A 12,360-nucleotide genomic window follows, 5' to 3' on the forward strand; every position below is an offset into this window, starting at 1 on the left:
GAACTGAAGGTTGCCATGGAAGTGGTTAATGAAGAACTGTTGTGGCTGAGATGCCGTGTGAAGGGAGGACAGGAGTGGGAGGGAGGTGCCAGCACCTCATCTGTGGGGCGCCTGGTCCCCCAGGAGCAGCACTTGTAGGGCCGGGGTGGTTCTTGGTGTTGCTTTCTGCCCACTCGGGGACTCAGTTTATTCCCCGACCAGCAAGTACTTTTATTTTACCAACCCACCGTGCATTCAGTCAGCTGTACTTAGCAAGGGCTGTATAAATCACTCTTAAATTTTTAAAAAATTGTGATTGTGCTTTTGGTCTGTTTCAGAACTAATAGTCGTATGATGTTGGGGAGAGTAAAATGATTGCAGATCAGGTGGATCGAATAGGTTGTTCTTTAGAATTATCTGAGTAAAACGAAACAAAACTGCCGTGGATTCCAGCCCCTAGCAACCCTAGAATTCATTGAACTTCGCAGAGGGCAGCCTGCCTCTTGTTTCTGCCATGGAGTGGATGGTGGGCTTGAACCACCGACCTTTCCATTAGCAGCCCTGTGCGTAACCACTGTGCCACCAGGGGCTCAGTTAAAATGTAGATGACTTAAAAACATTTGTAGTAATGAAGGACAGAGGTCAAATTCACCTGATAGGGATACAGCTCGAAATCTCCCCCTGTGGTATGGATAGAAGGCTGAAGAAGAGCTTTCAAGTGTCTTTTTAAATAATGCTGCTTTTAGTGTCCACCGAATTGAGCCAGTGTGGCCTTTTGTGGGCAGAACAGAACTTTGCCTTCTGAAGCTGTGACCTTTCAGAAGCAGATTGCCACGCTTGTCTCGTGAAGCATCTCTGGTTAAGTTCGAACCACCAACCCTTCTGCTGGTAGGTGAGCACTTAACTATGTATGCCACCTGAGACCCCACCATTAAATGATTGTGTTACTCATACTTAACCAGAGTCAAAGACTAGTTAGTTGTTCTTGCCGCACATTTTTCAGTCTTGAGCATTTTCCTTGGTTGTAAGATTAGAGAGGAGGGGAGAAGAGGGAGGAAGGAGGGGAGGGAGGATCAGATGGGTGGTTGCCGCTCAGCCACTGTGGTTTGTGAAATTCTGCTAGCTGCTTCCACATCACATTCTGGAGTCACGGAAACGTTTCTGTACAAGGTCAACTTTCCATTTTGCAAAAGTGAGATGAAAATATTTTCTTGCAGGCAAGGTATGACAACTTTCCCCTTTGAATTTACATTTTTTTGGGGGGGGGAAAATATCCCACGTACAGAGAAGTTGTACTTTGGACATGTTGCCAGGAGGGACGGGTCCTCGGAGAGGGACATCATGCTTGGGAGGGTGGAGGGCTGGTGCAGGAGGGGAAGGTCCTCTATGAGGTGGATTGATTCAGTGACTGGGATAATTGGGATGGGAGTGTCAGAGGCAGCGCAATTGGCACAGGACAGAGCAGAGTTTAGGGCTGTTGTACATAGGGTCGCTATGAGTCGCAAGTGACTTGACGGCACATAACAACAACAGAGAAGTCGCAGGTGACTCGACGGCATATAAAAACAACAGCAGAGAAGTTGGGAGGAGAGTGGCAAACACTAGACTGGCCTCTTCAGCAGTTGTTCACGTTTTGAGCTCGACAGACTGGCCCTTGTATACGGGGTCCTCTCCCATAGGGACACAGGTGAGCACCAGTGAGGGGTGATTCCTGTCCACTGACGTGAAGGGATCTCAGGTAGCCTGCTGCAGAGGGAGATTGCTCATCCAGAGGCTGCACCGCTGACAGTTCGAATCCATCAGCAGCTCCTCAGGACAGGGGGCCGCTGCCTCTCGTGGGATTTACGGGCCCCACTTGGCAACAGTGAGACATGAGTTGAGAGTGTGGAAGGCCTTACGGGCTTCAGGAGGATATTGTACACCTTTGTTTCTATTTATGGTCATGTGGGTAGGTTTTGGGCTTTAAAAAGGCCTTTGTACATAGACGATTGATAAAGTAGAGGGCCGGTGTCAAAGGAAGACCCCCAGTGAGCTGCATTGACGCAGTGGCTGCAATAGACAAGACAGTAGAGATTGTGAGGAGGGCACAGCTTGGCCGGGGGTTTGTTCTCTTTACAGGATCAAAATGAGTAACCCATGGAACACCACCTCATAACAACAACCTTGTGTATTGGAAGTGGAGAATACCAAGAGAATGTCTATTTGTGCTTTATTGAATATGCATAGGCATTTGACAGTGTGGATCGTAACATTATGGCCAACATTGAGAAGAATGGCAATTCCAGAACACTTAATTGTGTGAAACCTATACCCAGATCTTTTGTGTGAGCAGAACAAGGGAACACTGCATCGTTTAAAATTAAGAAAGGTGTCAGGGTTGTATTCTTTCTCCACACCTATTTAACCTGTATGCTGAGCAGCTTATTCAAGAAACTGGACTCTGTGAAGAAGAATGTGGCATCAGGATTGGAGGAAAAGTCAACAGTCTGCATTAGGTGATGACACAGCCTTGTTGAAAGTGAGGAAGACTCGAAGCACGTGCTGTAGAAGATTAAATACTGCACCCTTCAGTCTGGATTGCATCTCAGTGTCAGAAAAACAGAAATCCTCGGCACTGGAGCAATAGGCAACACCGTGATAGATGGAGAAAAGATTGAGACTGTCAGTGACCTCGTCTTACACGGATCCATAATCAATACCATCATAACCCTTGGTAGCAGCAGTTAGGACATCAGGAAGCGTATTGCACTGGGAAAGTCTGTAGTCAGGGACCTCTCCAAATTATTGAGGGTAATGTTGGCAGTTTGAGGTTTAAGGTGTGCCTGATTCAAGCCATGGCCTTTTTAGTCATTTGCTACACATCTGAGAGCTGGACAGTGACTGAGAATGACAGAATTGATGCCTTTGAATTGTGGTGTTGGCGAAGAGTGCTGAAGATTTCACGGACTGCCAAAAGAACAAACAGATTCATCTTGGAGAAGGTGTATATAGCCAGAGTGGTCCTCGGAGGCAAGGATGATGAAGATTCTGTCTCACGTACTTTGGACATGTTGCTAGGCGAGATGATTTCTTGGAGAGGGGCATAATTCTTGGGAAGGTGGAGGGATGGTGAAGGAGAATAAACCTTCTCCCAGGTGGGTTGATGAAGATGAGCGTGGCAGTGGGCTTTAGTGAGTCAGAGATGGTGAGGATAGGACAGGGGTCAGCTCTGTTGTCCATAGGGCTGCTGTGTGTCGTACTCCACTCAGTGGCACCTAACAACAATGGCTATTCCTTGGAAAGGGACGCCAATGCCTGGAAAGATGGAGGGTCAGTGAAAGAGGGGTAGATTCCCAAGTCAAAGAGACGGCTTTCCATAGTGACAGCAGCCGGGCGCTCAGGTGTGTCAGATAAGGATGCACAAAGTAGGACAAGGTTCAGGTCTGTTGTTCCTGGGGTCTGGACCTAACAACAGCGACAACATTAAGGTTTTAAACGAATATCCAAGCAACATCATTGCTTGCCTGTGAGGAGTGGAAAATGAAACAGATGTGGAGGGTCTGGTCCTAGCTATGCCCCTAGGGTTCTCTTTGGTTTAAATGGAGTAAAGTCCAGCAGTCCACAGGGTGTGGCAGGAAGTGGTAGACAACCAGTTGTCTCATAAGCACGGGCGCCTGTGTTCTGGGGACAGCCACCCTGTAGTAGTTGCCAGAGGCCATCAGAACAAAGCCCGTTCGAGCTGTGCACCTGCGTAACTGGGCAGAAAGTCTCCCTGATAGAAGAGCAACCTTGAAGAAGAGGGGTTGGCCTAACCTGGGAAATGCAGGATCCTGCATGGAAACACGGAGGGTTGTTTCTAGAACCCTCTATCTGTGCACCAGTCGATCTTATCCTGGGGAGCATTGCAGGTAAGAAGGGCCCGTCCCTGACAGAACATGTATTTTGAGTGTCAAAGCAGAGGTCAGAGAACAGGAAGTAGGTAGTGAGTGCAAGCACATGTCCCCTCCTGGTGGCTGGGGTCTCCATAGGTCAGTGGTGAGAGTCTCCTGAATCAGCACCCCAGAGTGGGGCAGCCCAGACCAGTCCATCTGTGTCCGTGGCCATCAAGTCACCTCTGCCTTATGGAGACTCACAGCAGAAGCCAGCATGGCCCCGTCCTGAGCCATCACCACGATCTGTTCAGTGTGTGGCCGCCCTGTGTGTGTTCTTAGTTCCGTGCAGCCTCGCTCCCACAGCAAGGTGGGAAAACGCTTTGTTACGACCTGATCTTAGACTTGGGCTGCCAGGCCCTTCTTCCTGGTCTCCTTCAGTCTGGGAGCTCCATTTAAAGCCCTTCGGCCTCACGGTCCCTGCTGAGATTGGACATGCTAATTTTCAGCTCCTTTTTCAAATATATTTTTTGGGGGCGTCCCTGTTGGCTTCATGGTAAGGAATTCTGCTGCCATTGCAAAGGCACGGGGTTAGAATCCACCACCTGTTCCTCTGAAAACCTGCTGGGGGGGTCAGCTATGGCTTGGTTCTCTATGGTCCACATTATATATGTGGGTTATTATCAGAACTGTTGTGGGTAGAGGGTGCAGTGTTGCTGGGGTTTGTCCTTGCCCTTCCCTTTGGAGATGGGGGGGGGGGTGTTAAACTGAGCTACAATCATCTCAGGTGCTTAAATTATGGTGCAGACTCAGCCCATGGTGAGTTTTACTGTTGAAAGCCACCTCCTTGAGATAAAGAAGAAAGCCCCCCCCCTGTGTAGGAGTAATTAGTAAGAATTGAAGGAGTTCTGCTGGCTCTCCGGTTAAGCCCAGCTGCTGATTGAAAAGTGGACTGTTTGAACCCTTCATCTGCCCACCTGCTTCTGTAACTGTGCCCAGCCCTGGAGGCCATAATGCCCTCCAGCGTCTCCGAGTCTGAATCATCTCAAAGGCAGCAGATTTTCAGCTAGAACAGGCATGCAGCGCGCCACCTTTGCGATCCATTCAGAGTGGGCTCCTCCACTTTTCTGGGCTGTCCTGTGCGCCTCTGTGAGAGGGCGGGGATCTCAGTGGCTTCTTCACCCACTTAGGCTCCTTCGAGGATTGAGGTGTTGGCTTCTGTTTGCCTGCCGCTCATTAGAATAGCCGAAATCCTGCTGCAAAAACCAGTTTGTCTTCTGCCTGTGTGCTCCTGCCCTCGGACGGCGGTCAGCTTCACAAGCTGCTTTTCCTTGTTCCTTTTAAACTCCAGTAAAAAGTTCTCTGCTGTCGAGTCAGATCTGACAGGTAAGTGACTTTCCAGTGAGCTTGTGGAGGCTGTCAGTCACATGGGAGGACACGGTCCTTCTTCCCCCTGCAGAGCCACTGGGGTGTGTGTGTGTGTACCGTCAAATCGGATCTGACAGGCACAGGAGGAGATTGTCCCTCCTTCTCCAGCCCAGTATTTGGTGGAGTTGAACCGCTCACTTCTGGGATTGCATTGCAGCTTCTTGCCACTACACCGCCAGAGCTTGCCAGAGCCACTGGTGGATTTGAACCACCAGAGAGGTTCCCTCCTTGGGCTTGCGGCACAACACAACCAGCTGTGGCAACACTGCTCCCCTTTCTAACAGTGGACCCTAAAACCAAAAGAAAAGTACCAAATGCCCTGGGTAGGGAGAAAAGTGCAACAATGAATTAATGGAAATGAAAAAAAAAAAAAAAAGATAAAAAAAAAAAGAAAAAGGGTAGATGGTGATGTCGGTACAACATAATAAACATATCAGTATCACTGAATTCTACATGCCAAAAATTATTGAATTGTCAAATTTTTTGTTATTTTACTACAAAAGAAATCAAGCCAAAAAGAAAAAAAAAAGTACCAAACCCCCAAAACCTGGCTTTCAGTCACTTGTGGCTCACAGCGACCCTGCAAGATGGCGTGGAACTGCCCCTCAGAGACCCAGGGCTTCAGGTCTTCACAGAAGCTGACTCCATAGCTTTTTCCTGACGTGTGGTTGGTGAGTCTGAACCACCGACCTTTTGGTCAGTGGCTGAACACTTAACCACTGCACCACCAGGGCACCTTCTAATAAAGAGTGCCAACGTGAAGATAACCCTGGCCATCAGGAGCTTCCCCTAAAATGACCTTAAGGCGACTTGCAGGGATGAACGCTGTCTGTAGATGGCCCAGCTCCATTAAAGTGTAGATTTTTCATGTACACGACTCATCACATGTATTGTTATTGTTGCGTGCTGTCAAGTCGGATCTGACCCTTAGCTGGGCCTCCAGCGGGTTTTCAGAGGCAGTAAGTCTGAGGGGATTGATTTGGGAGGATAGAAGGAGAATTGATGCCTTTGACCTATGGTGCTGGAGAAGAATAATGAATATAGCATGTACTGCTAAGAAAACGAACAGGTTCATGGAGGTTAAATTGTGCTGCTCCTTGGAGGCAAGGATTCTGAAGCTTATTTTGGACATGTTACAAGGGGGAACCGGTCCTTGGAGAAGGACGTCATGCTTGGGAGGGTGGAGGGACACTGCAGGAAAGGAAGATCCTCTATGAGATGGATTGATTCAGTGACTAGAATAATGGGAGGTGGATGTGTTGGCAACAGTGAGACTGGCACAGGACAGAGCAGGGTTTAGGGCTATTGTATGTATGTAGGTCGCGGTGAGTCTCAGGCGATTCAACGGCACATAACAACAACAGCAACAACAACAACAACAAATCTCAGGGGAGGAGTTTGCTCATCCTTCTCCCGAGCACCAGCTGGTGGATTTGAACCATGTGCCTTTGGGTTGGCAGCACAGTTCCTTATCACGCAGTCCCCACAGCTCCCTCCTCGTTACGATCCCCTCTGTAATGCTGCTGGCTGATGGGACAGTTTGCTGTGGTTGCAGTCAGGCCATGCTGGTTTAGCACTCTGCAAGGGTGGTGCTTGGTAGTTTGCATGGGAGTAAATGTTGCAGTGATGGGCCCAGCTTAGTTAAGGCTCTCTGAGCTGCTGCAGGAGAGGGGGAATCTAGTGTTCGGGGAGCTCTGGTGGCCAAGTGGCAAGGAATCGCGTTGTGAGCACAAAGGCGCACAGTTCTAATTCACTAGCCACCCCTCTGGAGGAAGATTGGCAGTTTCCTTTCATGTGATTTGCAGCCTCTGAGAGCCTGCTTGCTGGAGGGTGAGCTCTCTGAGCTGGTCCCAGCCTGACAGCACATAACAGCAAGAGTAAGTATATAGGGAGGCCTGGTGGTGTCATCTGCAGGGAAATCCATGAGAGGGTGCAGATCTCTGATGGTTCGAATCCACCAGCAGCTCTGAGGGAGACAGATGAGCAGTCTCCTTCTGTGTGATTTATAGTTTTGAAAACCCCCTGGAGGGACAGCCATTGCTTGGTTCCAACTCACAGCAGTGACTTTGAGCTTTTATAATAAGTGTATAGGGGCCTCTCTGCTCTCACTTAGGGAGCTCTGGTGGCTTAGTGGTAAGGAATTGTGCTGCCAACCCAGAGGCATGCAGTTTGAATCCACCAGCTGCCCTGCAGAAGAAGGATGGGCAGTCACCTCTCATGTGAGTTAGTGTCTCTGAAAACCCCTGGTGGTTCAGCTGTGGGTTGCTTCCGACATGGTACAACAACAACAACAGCAGCAGCTCACCCAGGAAAGAGGAAGTGCCACGACAGCTGGCCTCCCCCCCCCCCCCCGAGGAGCTGCCCACAGTGCTGCTTGTGTTCACCCCACACAGTCTTGTTCTGAAGACATTCCCTTGGAACAGAGAGCTCACAGGGCCAAATAAGAAAGAAAGAAAGAAAGGGGTACCCCAAAGAAACCATAACTGCCACACAAGCAGATATGTGCACACTCATGTTTATCGCTGCTTTGTTCACAATAGCAAAGAGCTGGAAATAACCCAAGTGCCCATCAACAAACGAATGGATAGAGAGCAGACAATGGAATACTATGCAGCACTGAAAAATAAGGAACTTATAAAATATTATGCAAAATGGGTGACCCTCGAGGACATATTGCTGAGTGAAATATCTCAGTCACAAAAGAACAAATATTGCATAGGGCCACTGTTGTAAAATGACATCAGGGTTGAAGGAAAACAGAAAATGAGGAGAGGAATGATGTATATTTCATTGAAACAGATGAGGGAGAGAACTGTTTAAAAGGGAGATATGAATGGATATTCTTGTCATTACAGAAGTCCAGAGTGAAGGCTGCATAGTGGAGTGGACTTGGGGGGAGGGAATGCATAACAATGAGGTGGCTTTTTTTTCCTTTTTAAGGAAGGGAGTGAATGGGGAGGAGGGCAACTATGAATGCCTGGAAGCCCTGGGTCTCTGTAAACCTTCATTAAATTACTTAAGAAAGAAAGAAAGAAAGGGGTGAAGGGTGAGAGCTTTTTACCCGGCACCTTGGGAAACTAGACGAAGAAGAAATTTAGTAATTCTTTATTTCATAGGTCTTTACCTGGAATACACGCTATTCCTTCAAAGGTGAATGCAGTGGCCTCAGCAGTTCTGAGACCTGTGGTTATGGACAGATACCACAGATATTTTCAAATTACACTGCAGTTATGGGAGATCTCACTATCATTCCTGCTTATCTTTACTGCCAAATGACAGTAATGTTAGATTGACTGCCAGCTTTCTTGGTGTGTTGTAAAGGAGTCTGTTTCCTTAGATGACTGAAAAAGAATTGGTTCTCAGTGTAAGTGTTCATATTTTCTGCTTTCAAAAACAATACTTTAAGGAGAGTCTCTAAGTTGGTCCAGATGTCCCATGGCACACTCAAGAGTGGGTCTGGAACACCTGGTCAGAGATCTCAAAACGGAGCCCACAGACCCCTAGCCTTTGAGACTCTTCAGGAGGTTGGTGTAGTCAGAATTATTTTATGATTAACACAGGGTCTGCGGTGGTGGGCCCGGGCACAGCAGAGATTGTGGGGATGCCACAGGACCCGGCAGGCCTTTGTCTGTTGTGAGTAAGATTTACTGTGAGTCAGAACTGGCTCAGTAACACCAGATAACAACATATTTGCGTATTGACTGTGTGGAAATTTGCTTGATGTTACGAAGATAGTGGTTGACAAAGCTCCCAAAACTTCACAAAACAAAGCTCTTGCTGTCCTTTGCCCGAGAGGCGATCCTGATTGGTAATAGACCTACCATAGGGAGCTCTGGTGGCCTAGTGGTAAGAAGCTGTACTCCCAAAGGCAGCTGGTTCAAATCCACCAGCTGTTCCATGAGATGAGGATGGGCAGTCTGTTCCCATGTGATTTACTGCTTCTGAAAACTCACTGGAGACTCAGCGATGGGTCGGTTCCTTCTTGATGGTAAAAAGGGCGACAACTATACAGCACAGAGTAGAGCAGCCCCATTGTGTCACCCAGACTTCAGACTTTACAGGAGCCAGACCTCCAGCCTTTCTTCCACGGGGCCCCTGGTGATGCCAGTTTAAAGACCAACGTGTGCCTAATCCAAGCCTTCAAGCCTTAGTATTTTTTAATCACTTCCCATGCATCTGAGAGCTAGACAGTGAATAAGGATGACGGAAGAAGGACATTTGATGCCTTTGAGTTGTGGTGTTGCAGAAGAGTACTGAATATCCCAAGAGGACAAACAGAGGTGTCTTGAAGAAAATGCAGCCAGAGTGCTCCTTGGAGGCAAGGCTAGCGAAGCTTCGTCTCGCATACTTTGGGCACGTTGGTAGGAGAGACTCTTCCTCCTTGGAGAAGGACATCATGCTTGGAAAGGTGCTCAGTGAAAGAGGAAGACCCTCAAGGAGATGGAGTGACATGGTGACTGCGCCAGTGGGCTCAGGTGTGTCAGAGGTGGTGAGGATGGCACAGAGGGTATAGGTGAGGGTTCAGGTCTGCTGTTCGTGGTGCCCCTTTGAGTTGTACTTGCCTTGGTGGCATCTGACAACAACAGTTGGAGGGTGTTGACCCAGGCCTGTTAGCAGCCCCGTGTCCTCCTCTCTGCCACACACTTGCAGTTAGAGTAATGCTCCCCTCACTCTGGGTGCCATTGAAGAAGCCGGAAACATTAGCTCTTGGGGCTGGACCTTGGATTGGAATCATCTTAATAGCCTGTGTGATAAGATAGGAAGTGGACACATAAACTTCTGCCTCAAGATCTGTGATTCTTGCTTCAAGGGTGTTGGAACTATGAGTAGAATGTGCCACTTTTGTGTGAAAGAACAGTTGACAGGCACAACGTGGCTGTGGATGTTTGTCAGACGTTTTCACAACAGACAGATGTCCTGTCACCTCAAGAGCTAGCCACTGAGAGAGAGGATTTGTTGCCAGTCATAAAACTTCCCTGTGAAAAATGAAGGTTTTCGAGAATTTGAAGATGCCTCATGAACTCAGCGTTTTCTACTAAAGACCTCTGGTGTGATCAGTGAAGATAAGTGGTTACAAAATGTTACAGGAAAGGCCCTCATCACTCCTCCCTACTCAAAACCCCAAACCAAACCAACCCCCCAAAAGCCCATTTCCATTGAGTTGATTGCAGTTTATATAGTGACCCTGGAGGACAGATTGGCCTCGCCCTCAGGGGATTCCCAGGCTGTAAATCTTTACATAATCGTCTTCCATAAAGTGGCCCAGTGGTTTGAACCGCTGACCTTTCCGTCAGCAGCAGAGCTTGTTAACCCCTGTGCCAAGCCACTCTAGTTAAAGGTGCCGAGGCTTCAAAAACAGTGAGCCCGTGGCCTTGACCTCAAGAATCTGGAGTGTGTCCCAGTGGATTATGGAGAGAATGGAGGCACATAACAGACTTTTCTAACATGCCTTACTGTGACTTTAAAGAAACATCAGTTATCAGTAAGAATTCAGCACACAGTATTTGTTATGAAAAAGCCTAGAACCCTGAACTCATGTGTGCAGGGTGGGGGAGGTACACTTTATAGAAGAAAACGTCAGTATGTTTCTCATTTATGGGAAAGTATATCTCTGTGTGGGATAAGAATTACTGACGGCTGGAGATTAACTCATTTTGGGATAACAAATCTCAAGCACAGATCTCATTAAAAAACCCAGCCTATACTAATTCCTTATAATCAGGGCTTAAACATTTCCACTTCATGCATTTCAAGATGGTTTTAAGATTTAGGCACCATCGACTTTTTTTTTTTTTTTAAAGTTGTCATTTTAACAGAAGTTTACAGAAAACTTGGATTTCTATTCATTCATTGTTGCACATTTTCCTCCCAAACCACTCCCCCCTTCAGTTCACTTTTCTCTCTAAAAAGACTTTCATTGTTGTACAATTTCCTCCTCTCCCCCCATTCCACTTTGCTATGCAGCTCTTATTCTGGACTGTTGTCATGAAAATAATACCTAATCATAGAGTTCTTTAAGACAGTTCTTTCCCTCATCTATTTCAATGCAGTGTTCAGTATTTATCCCCTCTTTTCTTCGTTTTCCCCCAACCACCACGTCAGTGCTGTTTTATAACAGTGGCATTTTTGTGACTGAGATACTTCACTCTGCATCATATCCTCCAGGGTCATCCATTTTGCATAATGTTTCATGAGTTCCTTGTTTTTCAATGCAGCGTAGTATTTCATTGTGTGAATATACCACAGTTTCTCTATCCATTCATTTGTTGATGGGCACTTGGGCTTGTTTCCAACTCTTTGCTGTTGTGAACAGCGCAGCAGTTAACATGGTTGTGTATAAATTTGCTTGCGTGGCAGTTCTGGTTTCTTTAGGGTATATTCCAAATAGTGCAGCATGGTCTTTCTAGTTCCAGCTTTTTTGAGAAAGCACCATACTGCCTTCCATAGGGTTGCGCCACCATTGACTTGTCTTGAAAGTAACATCTTTTGCTTAATGCCAAGTAACCCATCTTTTAAAAAGCGTGTTTTGCTCGATGCCATAGAGCCAGCGTTCGTGCAGCCGAATGCCACAGTGCCCCGCCATGCTCCATCCCCGTAATTGTAACAGCCATGGCGTCTGTCCATCTGGTTGAGTCTCTTTCTCGTTGTCATTGACCTTCTACTCCACTGGCTTCTATTCTTGTGATGTCCTTCTCCAAGAACTGGTCCCTTGTGATACCTGCCCCATGTATGTGACACGGAGTCTCTCCATTTCTGCTTCTAAGGGGCCGTCTGCCAGTGCTAATCCCAGGATAGCTCAGTTTATTCTTCTGACTGTGGTGGTGTTAGGTGTAGTCAAGGTACAGCAATGCTGCAAACATCAGATAGAGACCTTACTCCTGTCTAGTGCCATCCTCGCAATCTCTGCCATGTTCAAGGCCATTTATAGTCCATTCAGTTCTCTGGCAGTCCATAGTGTAGTCGCTGTTTTTTAGCGCTGTAATGAAAATTCTTTTTTCAACCTTTGTTACTCATTCTACGCTTTATTACCCATGGCTATTAATTGTGGATCCACGTAAGATGAAGTCTCTTTGTTTTCTGTATTTATCATTGCTTTTTGGCTCAG

The sequence above is a fragment of the Elephantulus edwardii genome, unplaced genomic scaffold (assembly GCF_000299155.1).
Source record: "Elephantulus edwardii isolate Elephantulus edwardi_28Jun2011 unplaced genomic scaffold, EleEdw1.0 scaffold00153, whole genome shotgun sequence".
Lineage (NCBI taxonomy): Eukaryota > Metazoa > Chordata > Mammalia > Macroscelidea > Macroscelididae > Elephantulus > Elephantulus edwardii.